Source organism: Lactuca serriola, chromosome 2 (assembly GCF_051521515.1).
Source record: "Lactuca serriola cultivar US96UC23 chromosome 2, Lser_US96UC23_V15, whole genome shotgun sequence".
Lineage (NCBI taxonomy): Eukaryota > Viridiplantae > Streptophyta > Magnoliopsida > Asterales > Asteraceae > Lactuca > Lactuca serriola.
In genome coordinates, this window is record NC_136409.1 from 219,857,362 (window position 1) to 219,868,542 (window position 11,181).

Below are 11,181 nucleotides of genomic sequence, written 5' to 3' on the forward strand. Positions count from 1 at the left end.
ATCGCTATTGTGCTATATGGTTGTATCATCATGAAAAATTGTTCCAGAAAACAACTGATTTGGGAACGGGAGCAGAAGGCTAGAATGAAAGAAAGGAGCAAAAGGATTATCACCGATGAATCTTGCTCGGTGGTGTGACATCCCCATTTTCACGGCCAGAAAAGACCGATTTGTTTATGCTTTGTTTTATAAAATCAGAGTATTCTTTTAAAGAAAATGGTTGCGGAATTTGTTCCCAAAACAAAATATGATAATAACTTATCAAAACATTTCTCAAAGAGAATGTATTTTCATTTAATAATAAAACCTCGAGATGTCATGTTCCGATACAGACATATAAGCATAAACAGAACTGACATTCAATTACACTAATGATTTACATCTCCTTTAATCTCTCAATGCAAAGCAGCTTCGTATCGATACCTGTGATACAATTAAACTGAGTGGGTCAGGCTTGGGAGCCTGGTGAGCATATAGGGTTTTCAACCCACAATAATATAATTATTATATTCAATCATCAAACAATCAAACCAATTACCCATCCCCATTATCTTCTTTTAATCTTCCCTAAAGATATTATCCTAATGGTCATCTCCTATATCATTTTTACCTCTCATCTCCTTACATCTTATTTCCTTATATGTTTGTTCCTAAGAACTTTTCCTAAGGATCATCGCATGAATACGTAGCCACAACATCGCCTGGACTAGTAATTCATAGTAAGGGTTAGACTATCATCGCATGAATACGCAGCCACAACATCGCCTGGACTGGTAATTCATAATAAGGGTTAGTCTATCATCGCATGAATACGTAGCCACAACGTCGCCTGGACTCGTAATTCGTAGTAAGGGTTAGAGTATCATCGCATGAATACGTAGCCACAACATCGCCTGGGCTCGTAATTTATCACCTACAGGTTATGAGTCTGCTGGTGTTTCCACGAGGTCATCTAGAATAGTCCATGGTCGCCATCTATACTCTGGTAGATGACTACATCGCCGGTCAAGGTTATGGTATCTCCTCTCATTTCACATCACCTATTTATCATCACCTAATTATCATCACCTTTCTATCATCACCTATCTCTCATCACCTAATTATCATCACCTAATTATCATCACCTATTTCTCATCACCTAATTATCATCACCTTTCTATCATCACCTATCTCTCATCATCTATCTCTCATCACCTATTTCTCATCACCTAATTATCATCACCTATTTCTCATCACCTAATTATCATCACACATCATCTAATTCATCTACCCATGTTCTACCCAACATATTTGTAGATATAAAATACATATACAGATTAACTCATTTAACACCTATATAAAACATCCATTCCACACTCATCTCTACTAAACAACAATATATAAACACATAACATGTATCTCATAGCAAATATTTCATATCTTTATGTTAGAAGAAAATAACCACACACTCACACAGATAAACAACAATATATATACACATAGCACGTATTTTATAAAATACTTCATATCTATGTGTAAGATGAAAGTGACTATACACTCACCCAAACATATACTTAATACATTCAAACAATACTTTTATTATACTCGTGTTTATGAAAGAGACTATACACCCACACATATAAACAACTTTATATTATACACATAGCTCGTATTTCATAGCAAATACTTAATATTTATGCGTTAGAAGAAAGTAACTACACATTCACTTGATTAGAAGATGATCGGACAGCACTACGGCTTGTAGAAGTAGTATTCTTCGGCAGATCTGGAAGATCTTCACAAAAACCGGACTCCTCGCGGGCAGATCTTCGGCTCGGGAATTGCACTTCTCGGGATCTTCGGGGCCTCGGGACTTGCTTCGGGGCTCGGGAATGATACCGGGGCTTCGGGATAATTCTTGCACGAAAAACGATGCAAAAACGCGAGAAAAGGGAAGAAATGAGCAAATAACTCGGTTGCCCTTGACCTCCTTTTATAGGGGCTGGAAGGTCGAATTATGCTGGGCGTAACGACGATAAGATCGCTGACTCCCCCCCCCCCTTTCGGATAATATCGGAATATATATATATATATATATATATATATATATATATATATATATATATATATATATATATATAAAATATCGAAAATATTTAATAAACTTCAAAAATTCATATCTTCCTCATACGAACTCCGTTTTCGACGTTCTTTATATCCACACGTAGGTGAGACTACGATCTACAACTTTCGTTTAGACTCCGTTGGCTAATTTTGACTTTATTTTTATTATTTATTTTTAGTAGGCCGGGACAGGAAAATTCTGTTATAAATTCATAACTTCTTCATCCGACGTCCGTTTTCGCCTATCTTTTTATCGTTTTACTCCTATTAACGAGACCTTTGATTCTCATTTAGATTGTTTCGACTAAAAACCGCTCGGTCTCAAATCGAGTATTCGGGCTGCATACCGCTAAGTCGAAACTTCAAAAAATCATAACTTCCTCATACGAAGTCAGATTTGGGCGTTCTTTTTATGCACGCTCACGGTTTAACGTATTCTACGACTTTCATTTAGATTGCCAAGGCTAAATATCGCTCTAACGTAAATTCACTTTTTACTTCGCGCTGTGTCGTGCCGGTTCTGTCGCGAAACTTCGACAGGTCATAACTTCTTCGTTATAACTCGGATTTCGGCGTTCTTTATATGTACGGAATCCTTGTAACATATACTACAACTTAGTTAAGATTATTCATTCTAAATAATCTTTCATCAAAAATTCATTTTTGACGCCTATCGTCTCTAAATTGACTAGCCCTGATCTACGGGCGTTACAAGTGGTGACTAATGGTGTTGATCGGACCTTTTGGTCTTCTTATTTGATTTTGGACGTGTAGGGTTAAATGAATATGCATGAGGCAAGAGTAAAACTGATTTCCTATTTTACGGGATATAATTAATTTGACAATTTACCATTAATAATTAGAAGCTAAGATTACAAAATTACCTTTTTGTAGGTTATTGAAATGAGTGGTCCATAATCATTCCTAGATCCACACAATAATTAGTTATAACACTTGAACCTATATATATATATATATATATATATATATATATATATATATATATATATATATATATAAACGAATAAAGCTACAGTACATCTTGGTAAGGTGGTGAACCAAAATAAATGTTACTCGAATCCCAGAATAAGTTAAACTTTTTTTTTTCCTACCTGGAGTAACTCTTTAAAAGCTAGCGTAGGCATTTCACTGTTTATTTTTATATAAACATAGTTACTAATATGAGAAATTAAATATCCTTCTACCATTTGTTCCTATTTTTCCTCCTACCATATCAAATGTTGACAAATGGATTAAATGATTATTAATTTCATTAAATGTCTAATTAAATGTGATACATATCAACATTTGATATGGTAGAAAGAAAAGTAGGAACAAATGGTAGGAGGATATTTAATTTCTCTACTAATATAACTTTAATTTGTTGCGGTTGTACTGATAAAATAATTTAAGTTTTAACTTTAAGGTTACACTTTCAATCCTTAACAAAGACAATTATCTTTTTGGAATTTTAACTTAATTTAGTTTTGCAAGTCATTTATATGTAAAAATTTTAACATACGGTAATACTGTAATAATGTATTTTACTCTCATGCAGTCTCATCAATTATAATAGTAGGGTCCAATCTAGGATACTTGGGATCAAGTCTCAGAAATAAGCTTTTTTAAAATCAAATTCACCTAGATGATTAATTTTCTTACTATTTGCATATGAATTTTGATAACTTAAGGATACCTGTTTTTTGGTAGTTGCCCCTTATCCTTAACGATATTTAGACTTTGGAATAACAGTGCATGTTTAACGCATTAACTAATTATTGCCCCTTGATCCCCAAAACACTTGTCTTTGGTTCCCATTTATTATTGGATCACAAATGGATAGATTACAATAATTTGACTACTACATGACACAACCAACACATATAAATGTTGTCCATTATAGTCAACCATTTAAAAAAAAATCTCATTCTTCAATTTGCAGACTTTGGAAAATCCTCAAGGCACACACTACATGTTATCTACAAACATTTAAATCCCATCCGACCAGCTTGCCATCAATTTCTTCCATTGCATAATTCTTTGTTTATTGCGTTGACAACAATAATTGGTTTGTAGTGTGAAGATCTTTTTAAGCCACCAAACTTTTCATTAAGTCAGAAGCATGACATTATAAAATGATTTGAGTTCAATATATTCGAAATACTATATCTATTTGTAGCAAGTGTAAAGTGTAAACGTTCATAGCAATTTAAAAGAATGAGTAATTCAAAGTTGTTCCTCTCCTTTTCCCTTATCTTTTCCTTCATCTGTTTTGCTTCTTCCTCTTTTTTCAACACCACTAAAAAAAATGCTCTCCTCAAGAGACCCTTGCGTTGCTTCTCTTTAAACAAAGCCTCTCCTCAATCAATTTCAAGGATTATGATCCCCAATATAACGCTGCTGGTGAAATGTTGTTTAGTTTTGATTATCATCCAATTATGATGAATTGGAGCACAAGTATTGATTGTTGCAACTGGGATGGTATCACCTGCAACCACTTCACCGGTGATGTTATTGGTATTGACCTGAGTTATGGTATGCTACAAGGTACCATCCATCCTAACACCACCCTTTTCGATCTTCCTCATCTACAAAGGCTCAACCTTGCATATAATAATTTTAATGCTTCCCAACTTCCACGTGAAATTGGTAGGTTTTCAAATAGTCTCACACATCTCAACATCTCTTCATGTGGGTTTACCGGTGATATTCCTTGGGAAATCTTATTTCTCCCTAAATTAGTTTCTCTTGATCTCTCTTCAAATAATGGATTGCAAATGCATCCGTATGTTTTAAATAATCTGCTACAAAATTCAACTCATTTGAGAGAGGTTGCCATGGCTCATGTTGATATAGGTTGGTTTTTACCCACTTATATTAATATCTCTTCTTCTCTAAAATCACTCGAACTTAGCTGGACTGGTTTGCAAGGGAAATTACCTGATAACATGTTCAATCTTCCATATTTGGAACAACTTGACTTGTCAGCCAATTGGCTCCTCACTGGTCCATGGCCCACAATTAACAAGAGCATCAACATCCCTCTCAACTCAACTTGTTGACTCTAGGAAATTAACACCAATTAATTTATCAGGAGAAACATTCGGCTCAATTGGCCATCTCACATCCTTGCAACATTTGGATCTCTCTTCTTGTAGTTTGTTTGGGCCGTTTCCCAAATCCTTATTAAACCTAACACATCTCACTACTCTTGTTTTAGAAGGTAACATGCATGCTTAATGGAACGTTGCCTTCTTTGTTGTTTACTCTTCCCTTTATAGAAGAAATTAATCTTGGCTTTAACTTGTTTAGTGGAGGGTTACCATTAGAGTTGTTCAAGTGTCGTTCATTAAAAGTGTTACTCCTTCGTGATCAGAACCTATTTGATGGCGAGGTTAATCAAGGCTTGAATTCTTCGTTATTTATCCAACTTGTTAACCTCAATTTCCTAGACCTTCAATCGAATAGTTTCAAAGGTGTATGGAATTTTGAAACTTTGTTATCAAGCCTAGCAAACCTTACAGGACTCGATCTCTCCTATAGTGGCTTAACTGTTCTCAGCCACAATTCTACCACCTATGTCAACCCTAATTTTTGGTTCTTAAATTTGGCATCTTGCAACCTAAATGCGTTTCCAAAGTCCTTACGAGCTATGAAAAATCTTCAATATTTATTATTATATGGCAACAACATACAGGGTCGCATCCCCGATTTGGCTGGAGAGATAGGAGGAAATCGGTTGATTGCTGTGGATCTCTCAAATAACTCCATAACAGGCTTGCCGCAGTTTCAATGGGATGGAATAACTCAACTATCCTTCCAGTCCAACATGATTCAAGGACCATTCCCTCCATCAATTTGCAACATGAGCAATCTACAATATCTCGATCTATCCAATAATAGTATTGATGGAGTGATTCCACAATGCATCGGAAACATCCATTCTCTCGGGATGCTACATTTGGGGGCCAATCTTTTTAATGGCACCATTCCAGATGCATGCACAGATTATGGACAGTTGACATGGTTCATGTCAACTGAAAACTAAAAACGCGTTTCTAAATTTTTCAATGAAAACTAAAAACGGAAAATGAAAACTGTTTTTCCGTAACTAAACACAACCTTACTATTTTTGTTTTCCTTTTCAATACTGTCAGATGCAGGTAGAGAAGATTGCGTTAGGGCTTGAAGTTTATTGTAGATTTAGGCGTTGGTCATGCAGATTCTTAGTTATATTTGGATTATTTATTTGTACATATATTACTTAAATTACTTGGTGGGTGGGAGATTACCATTTACCAACTTCATTGGAAGAAGTCTCACCGTCAGAGGCTTGTTTATCATTACACCAATTTTACACAATTAGACACAAAAATTAAATTAATGACTTACTTGACTGAATGATTTGTACAACCCAAGTCATTGATGTAGAAGTACAAATAGACCGCAAGACAAGCAATGAGTGGTGGAGACTTAAAAAGGTCTTCTAGTCCAGCGGTATCCGGTGTTGCCCTCCTTCCTTGAGGTCGAGGGTTCAAGTCCCATTGTGGACATAGGTGAAATAATTTAGGAGTAGTTTAGTATATATTTGTATTTGTCGTTCCAAAAAAATAAAATAAATTAAAGCCTATACAAAAAAAAGAACAATATTAAACTCAACACCCTGTCTCCAATATATACTTAGAAGACCCTTAAGTCATTCCAAAAGCCTAGCCACAATCAGTTAAATCCTAATCAACTTAACTGTTACAAATTTCTTCCTTTGTCACAATCGTTGCTCAATGCAACAGCAATACATGGATAATGTTGATTCAACATGTAATACAAATAAACTATTACAAGAAAACTTCTGAAAGGAAAATATTGCAATTCAGATACCCAAAATGATTAAAGTTACAATATAGCAAGTGAGAATGTGTATAGTAAATTAAAGAGAACGAGTTTTTCAAAATTACTTAAGCCCTATAGAACAATGGGATTGACCTGGTATCAAATACACTAAAATCAATAATAGGATACACAACTTGTACAACATGCAATCAAAGCCATACATGGCCAACAATCGTAATGGAAAAGTCCATGTTCCCCTGCTCTTATTCTATTTGTGAATTTTAGTACCTTGAAATTTGTACATTGTCTTGACCATATATTGATTGTTTTCTAGAATCAACAGCAAGCCTTCCTATTGTTAAATTATTTAAACATGTATTCTCAATCATTGTAATGTCACAACTCACAATGAGTGAATTCATGAATTTTTTTGATCCCAAAAGTAAGCTTTTCTATCGACTCAGATCTTCATCATTTCTTAGCTATAAACTTGCCCATAAAAAGAAAACGTTAATTTAAAAATTGAAGCCAAAGCCTGGTAACACAATGTTAAGCCACCATTAAGATATATGTATTCTAGAAAGTCAAGATAAGAAGCCAAAGGCGAGTTAATTAGTAAGGAGGTGGTTTGGTTAGTTAACTAGAAACGTCAACAGAAGCTAGTTACTTCAGGAGCATCATGTCAGTTAGGGGGGGGGGGGGGGGGGGGAAGTCAGTTAGAAAGATGCAGGTGAAGAGGAGTATTAATACATAGTTAAGCTACTGGAGTCGGTATCTTTCATTTGTAATAGAAAATTCAGTGGAGATCCAAACCTCTTGAATGTTGGAAATCATGATATAACGAATCACCACTGCCACCACAATCTCCACTGTGTCCTTAAGCTAGGGGCAGTTTTAGTATAGGGCATGTAGTGGCATGTGCAAACCCTGACTTTTCCGGACGCAGTGCAGGATTTTTCGATTTTTTTTTTCTACTATCGTGCAATCCTTGACTTTCCCATGACACCCCTACTATGAAATCCTGCATCCACCCTTCCTTGAGCCACATCAAAACACATGACTTCACAGACCGATCAAAGTTAAAGTACTTTTTTTTAATAATTCGAAAGCATAATTTTTATGAAACAGATAAATATTAAAGAGTTAGTATATCAACAATAAAACTTGGTAATTGTATTATGTATTGATCACATACACATGACAGGAATATATAATAGATACATTTACACTCTACACCCTATATTATTAACTTATATTATTATAGTCTAATATTCCCCACAAGCTAAGTCGGGGAGCAAGCCGCAACATGGATATATCGTAATAGGAGAAAACATTGTGATGACAGTGACTTTGTGAGGACGTCTGCTATCCGATCATTTGTATGGATGTGTTGAACTGAGAGTTGTCCTTGTGCTACCTTTTCATGAACAAAATGGAAATCAACTTCAACATGTTTGGTGTGTGCATGAAATATTGGATTTGCCAAAAGATAGGTAGCATCTAGGTTATCACACCATAATGTAGCAATAGTCTTTAGATGAACCCATAGTTCTCTTAGAAGAGTTTGAAGCCAAGTAAGTTCTACCATTGTACCTGATAGAGCCTTGTACTCTGACTTTGTTGATGATTGAGAGACAGTTTGTTGTTCGCGAGCAGCCCAAGAAACAAGATTTGATCCTAGATATATAGCAAAGCCCCTGGTGGATCGACGGTCATCTGGCTACCGCCCAGTCCACATCAGAATAAGTAGTAAGCAAATGATCAGTAGCATCAGTATAAGTATGAAGTTTCAAATCCGAGTTGCGTTGTAATCGTAATCCGTAAGAAGCAGTCCCTTGTAAATATCTCAAAATACGCTTCATGACTGACCAATGATTCTCAGTGGGGGAATGCATAAATTTACAAACTTTGTTGACTGTGTAAGTGATGTTTGGCCATGAGAGTGTGACGTACCAGAGAACACCAACAATTTGTCAATAACGACTAGGATTGTCAAATGACTACTATCACCGATCGCTAAGTTTGCACTCGTTATTGGAGAGGAAACATGTTGGACGCAAAGAGGTTGACACATTGTAACAATTCAATAATAAATTTCCGTTGAGACAAGATGATAGAGTCTGTTTTATAGTGTATTTCAACACCTAGAAAATAGGATAGAGCGCCCATATCTTGCACAACAAATGAGTTGCTAAGGTTGCATACCATTTGATCAATCACATGAGAATCATTACTTGTAAGAATAATATCATCAACATAAACTAACATATATAGTAGAATGCCTCGAGATGAGTGAACAAATAGTGATGGGTCCGAGACCCCTTGAAGACAATTACCAAGAGGGTTGTGGATAGCCAATGAAACCATGCCCGTGGAGCCTAGTTTAGGCCGTACAATGATTTATGGAGAAGGAAAACATGATATGGATTTGTTTGATCAACGAAGCCTAGAGGTTGCTGTAGATACATTGTTTCTTTTAGATCCCCATGTAAGAACGCATTTTGTACAACTAATTGTCGTAATAGCCAATTTTGGGCAACAACTAAGGAAAACACAACACGAATGGTTGTCACCTTGACAACCAAACTAAACGTCTCTTGATAATCAATCCTCGATTGTTGTTTGAAACCCTTAGCAACCTGCCATGATTTTTAGCGTATCCTTTTTCAGTTTATATACCCACTTACAGTCCACAACATTTATATTGTTTTGACGTGGTACCAAAGACCATGTACCATTCTTCATTAGGGCCGATTATTCTTCTAACATAGCAGAGCATCATTATGGCAAAGTGTTAGCAATGACAAAGTCAGGAGGTTCAGTCTGAAAGTAGTAGAGTAGTTTGTACTAGTATGAAGGGAAGAAGATTGGTTTGATTTAGTTTGTTTGGGGTGAGGTCAAAGATGAGAAGGGCTCGGACATGGAAGGGTAGTATTGGTAGGTTGTGCGACTGGCTGGGATTTTGAGGGTTGGGAGGGAGTGTCGGCTTGTTGTTGTGTAGTAGTGGAGGGAATTGATTTGTTGTGTCGCTAGTAGGTATGAATAAGAGGAGGTAAATTGTGTTCGGTTGGTATGGGAATAGTGGAGTCAGAGATTGAAGTTGAGGGTGTAGATTGATTTAGGGTAGATGTAGAAGGTGGGTAATTTTGGAGTGATATAGGAATATGATAGGATGACACATATGGGTCAGATTCCGGTTTTTGTGAGTTAGTGGGTTGGGGCTGGTCAGGTGGTGAAGTAGAGAATGGAAAGGATGTCTCATTAAAATGAACATGGCGAGCAATGTAAATGCATTCAGATGATGGGTCGAAACTATTAGCCTATATGTTGTTAGCCCACATGTTTATGAGCCCTTTAGGCTTTAGCCCATTAGGGTTTGTTCTTAGCTTGTATTTATTCTCCCATTTCTTCTTTGTAGCCTTTTATTCTTTTCATTGAGAACCTTGTAATTTCTCTCTTTCAATAATCATATGGAAATATTATCATGGTATCGGAGCGGAGGTTTGATACGTTGTTAGAAGCTTTTCATTGAGAACCTTGTAATTTCTCTCTTTCTAGGGTTACTGTAGCCATTTTGTTTCCAATCTGTTTGACGCTCCTTCCTTATTGATGTTGTTTACTCGTTGGTATTTGTTTGTTGTTGCCGTTAGTTTGTTTTTGTTGTTTGATTGATTGCTTTTGCTAGTTTGTTGCTCTTTTGATTCTCTAATTTCTTATCTATTATTATGGTTGTTTATCCATTGCCAACATGACTCGAAAGGATGATTCCCTTCGATCAATCAATACTTGACGACATGGAAAGAATTATACATATTGGAGTTATGTTATGAAGAAATTCCTTTGTGGGAAGAATATGTGGGGCTATGCCACTGGGACTAAAGTAAAACCTTCAGTGCCTCAAGCTGAGAATTTTGATTTGTTGGTTGATGCTTGGGAGACTGATAACTCCAAGGTCATTACTTGGATTAACAATTCTATTACACAATCTATTGGTATGCAGTTGGCTAAATATGACACAACAAAGGATGTTTGGAATCACTTGGAGAGACTGTATACTCAATCCAACTTTGCTAAACAATATCAGTTAGAATATGATATTTGTTCCCTTCAACACAATAACCTGAGTATTCAAGATTTCTATGTTGTTATGTCTGATTTATGGGATCAATTGGCTAATTGGCTCTTACTGAATCTAAAGAGTTAAAAGTTTTTGAGACTTATATTGGTATGAGGGAAGAACAATGTTTG

General features: G+C 35.9%; 1 pseudogene; it reads left to right on the forward strand.

The window, feature by feature from the left end:
- The first annotated feature begins 4,273 nt into the window (after nucleotides 1–4,273).
- Nucleotides 4,274–6,504, forward strand: LOC145088600 (receptor-like protein Cf-9; annotated as a pseudogene).
- Nucleotides 6,505–11,181: the final 4,677 nt, after the last annotated feature.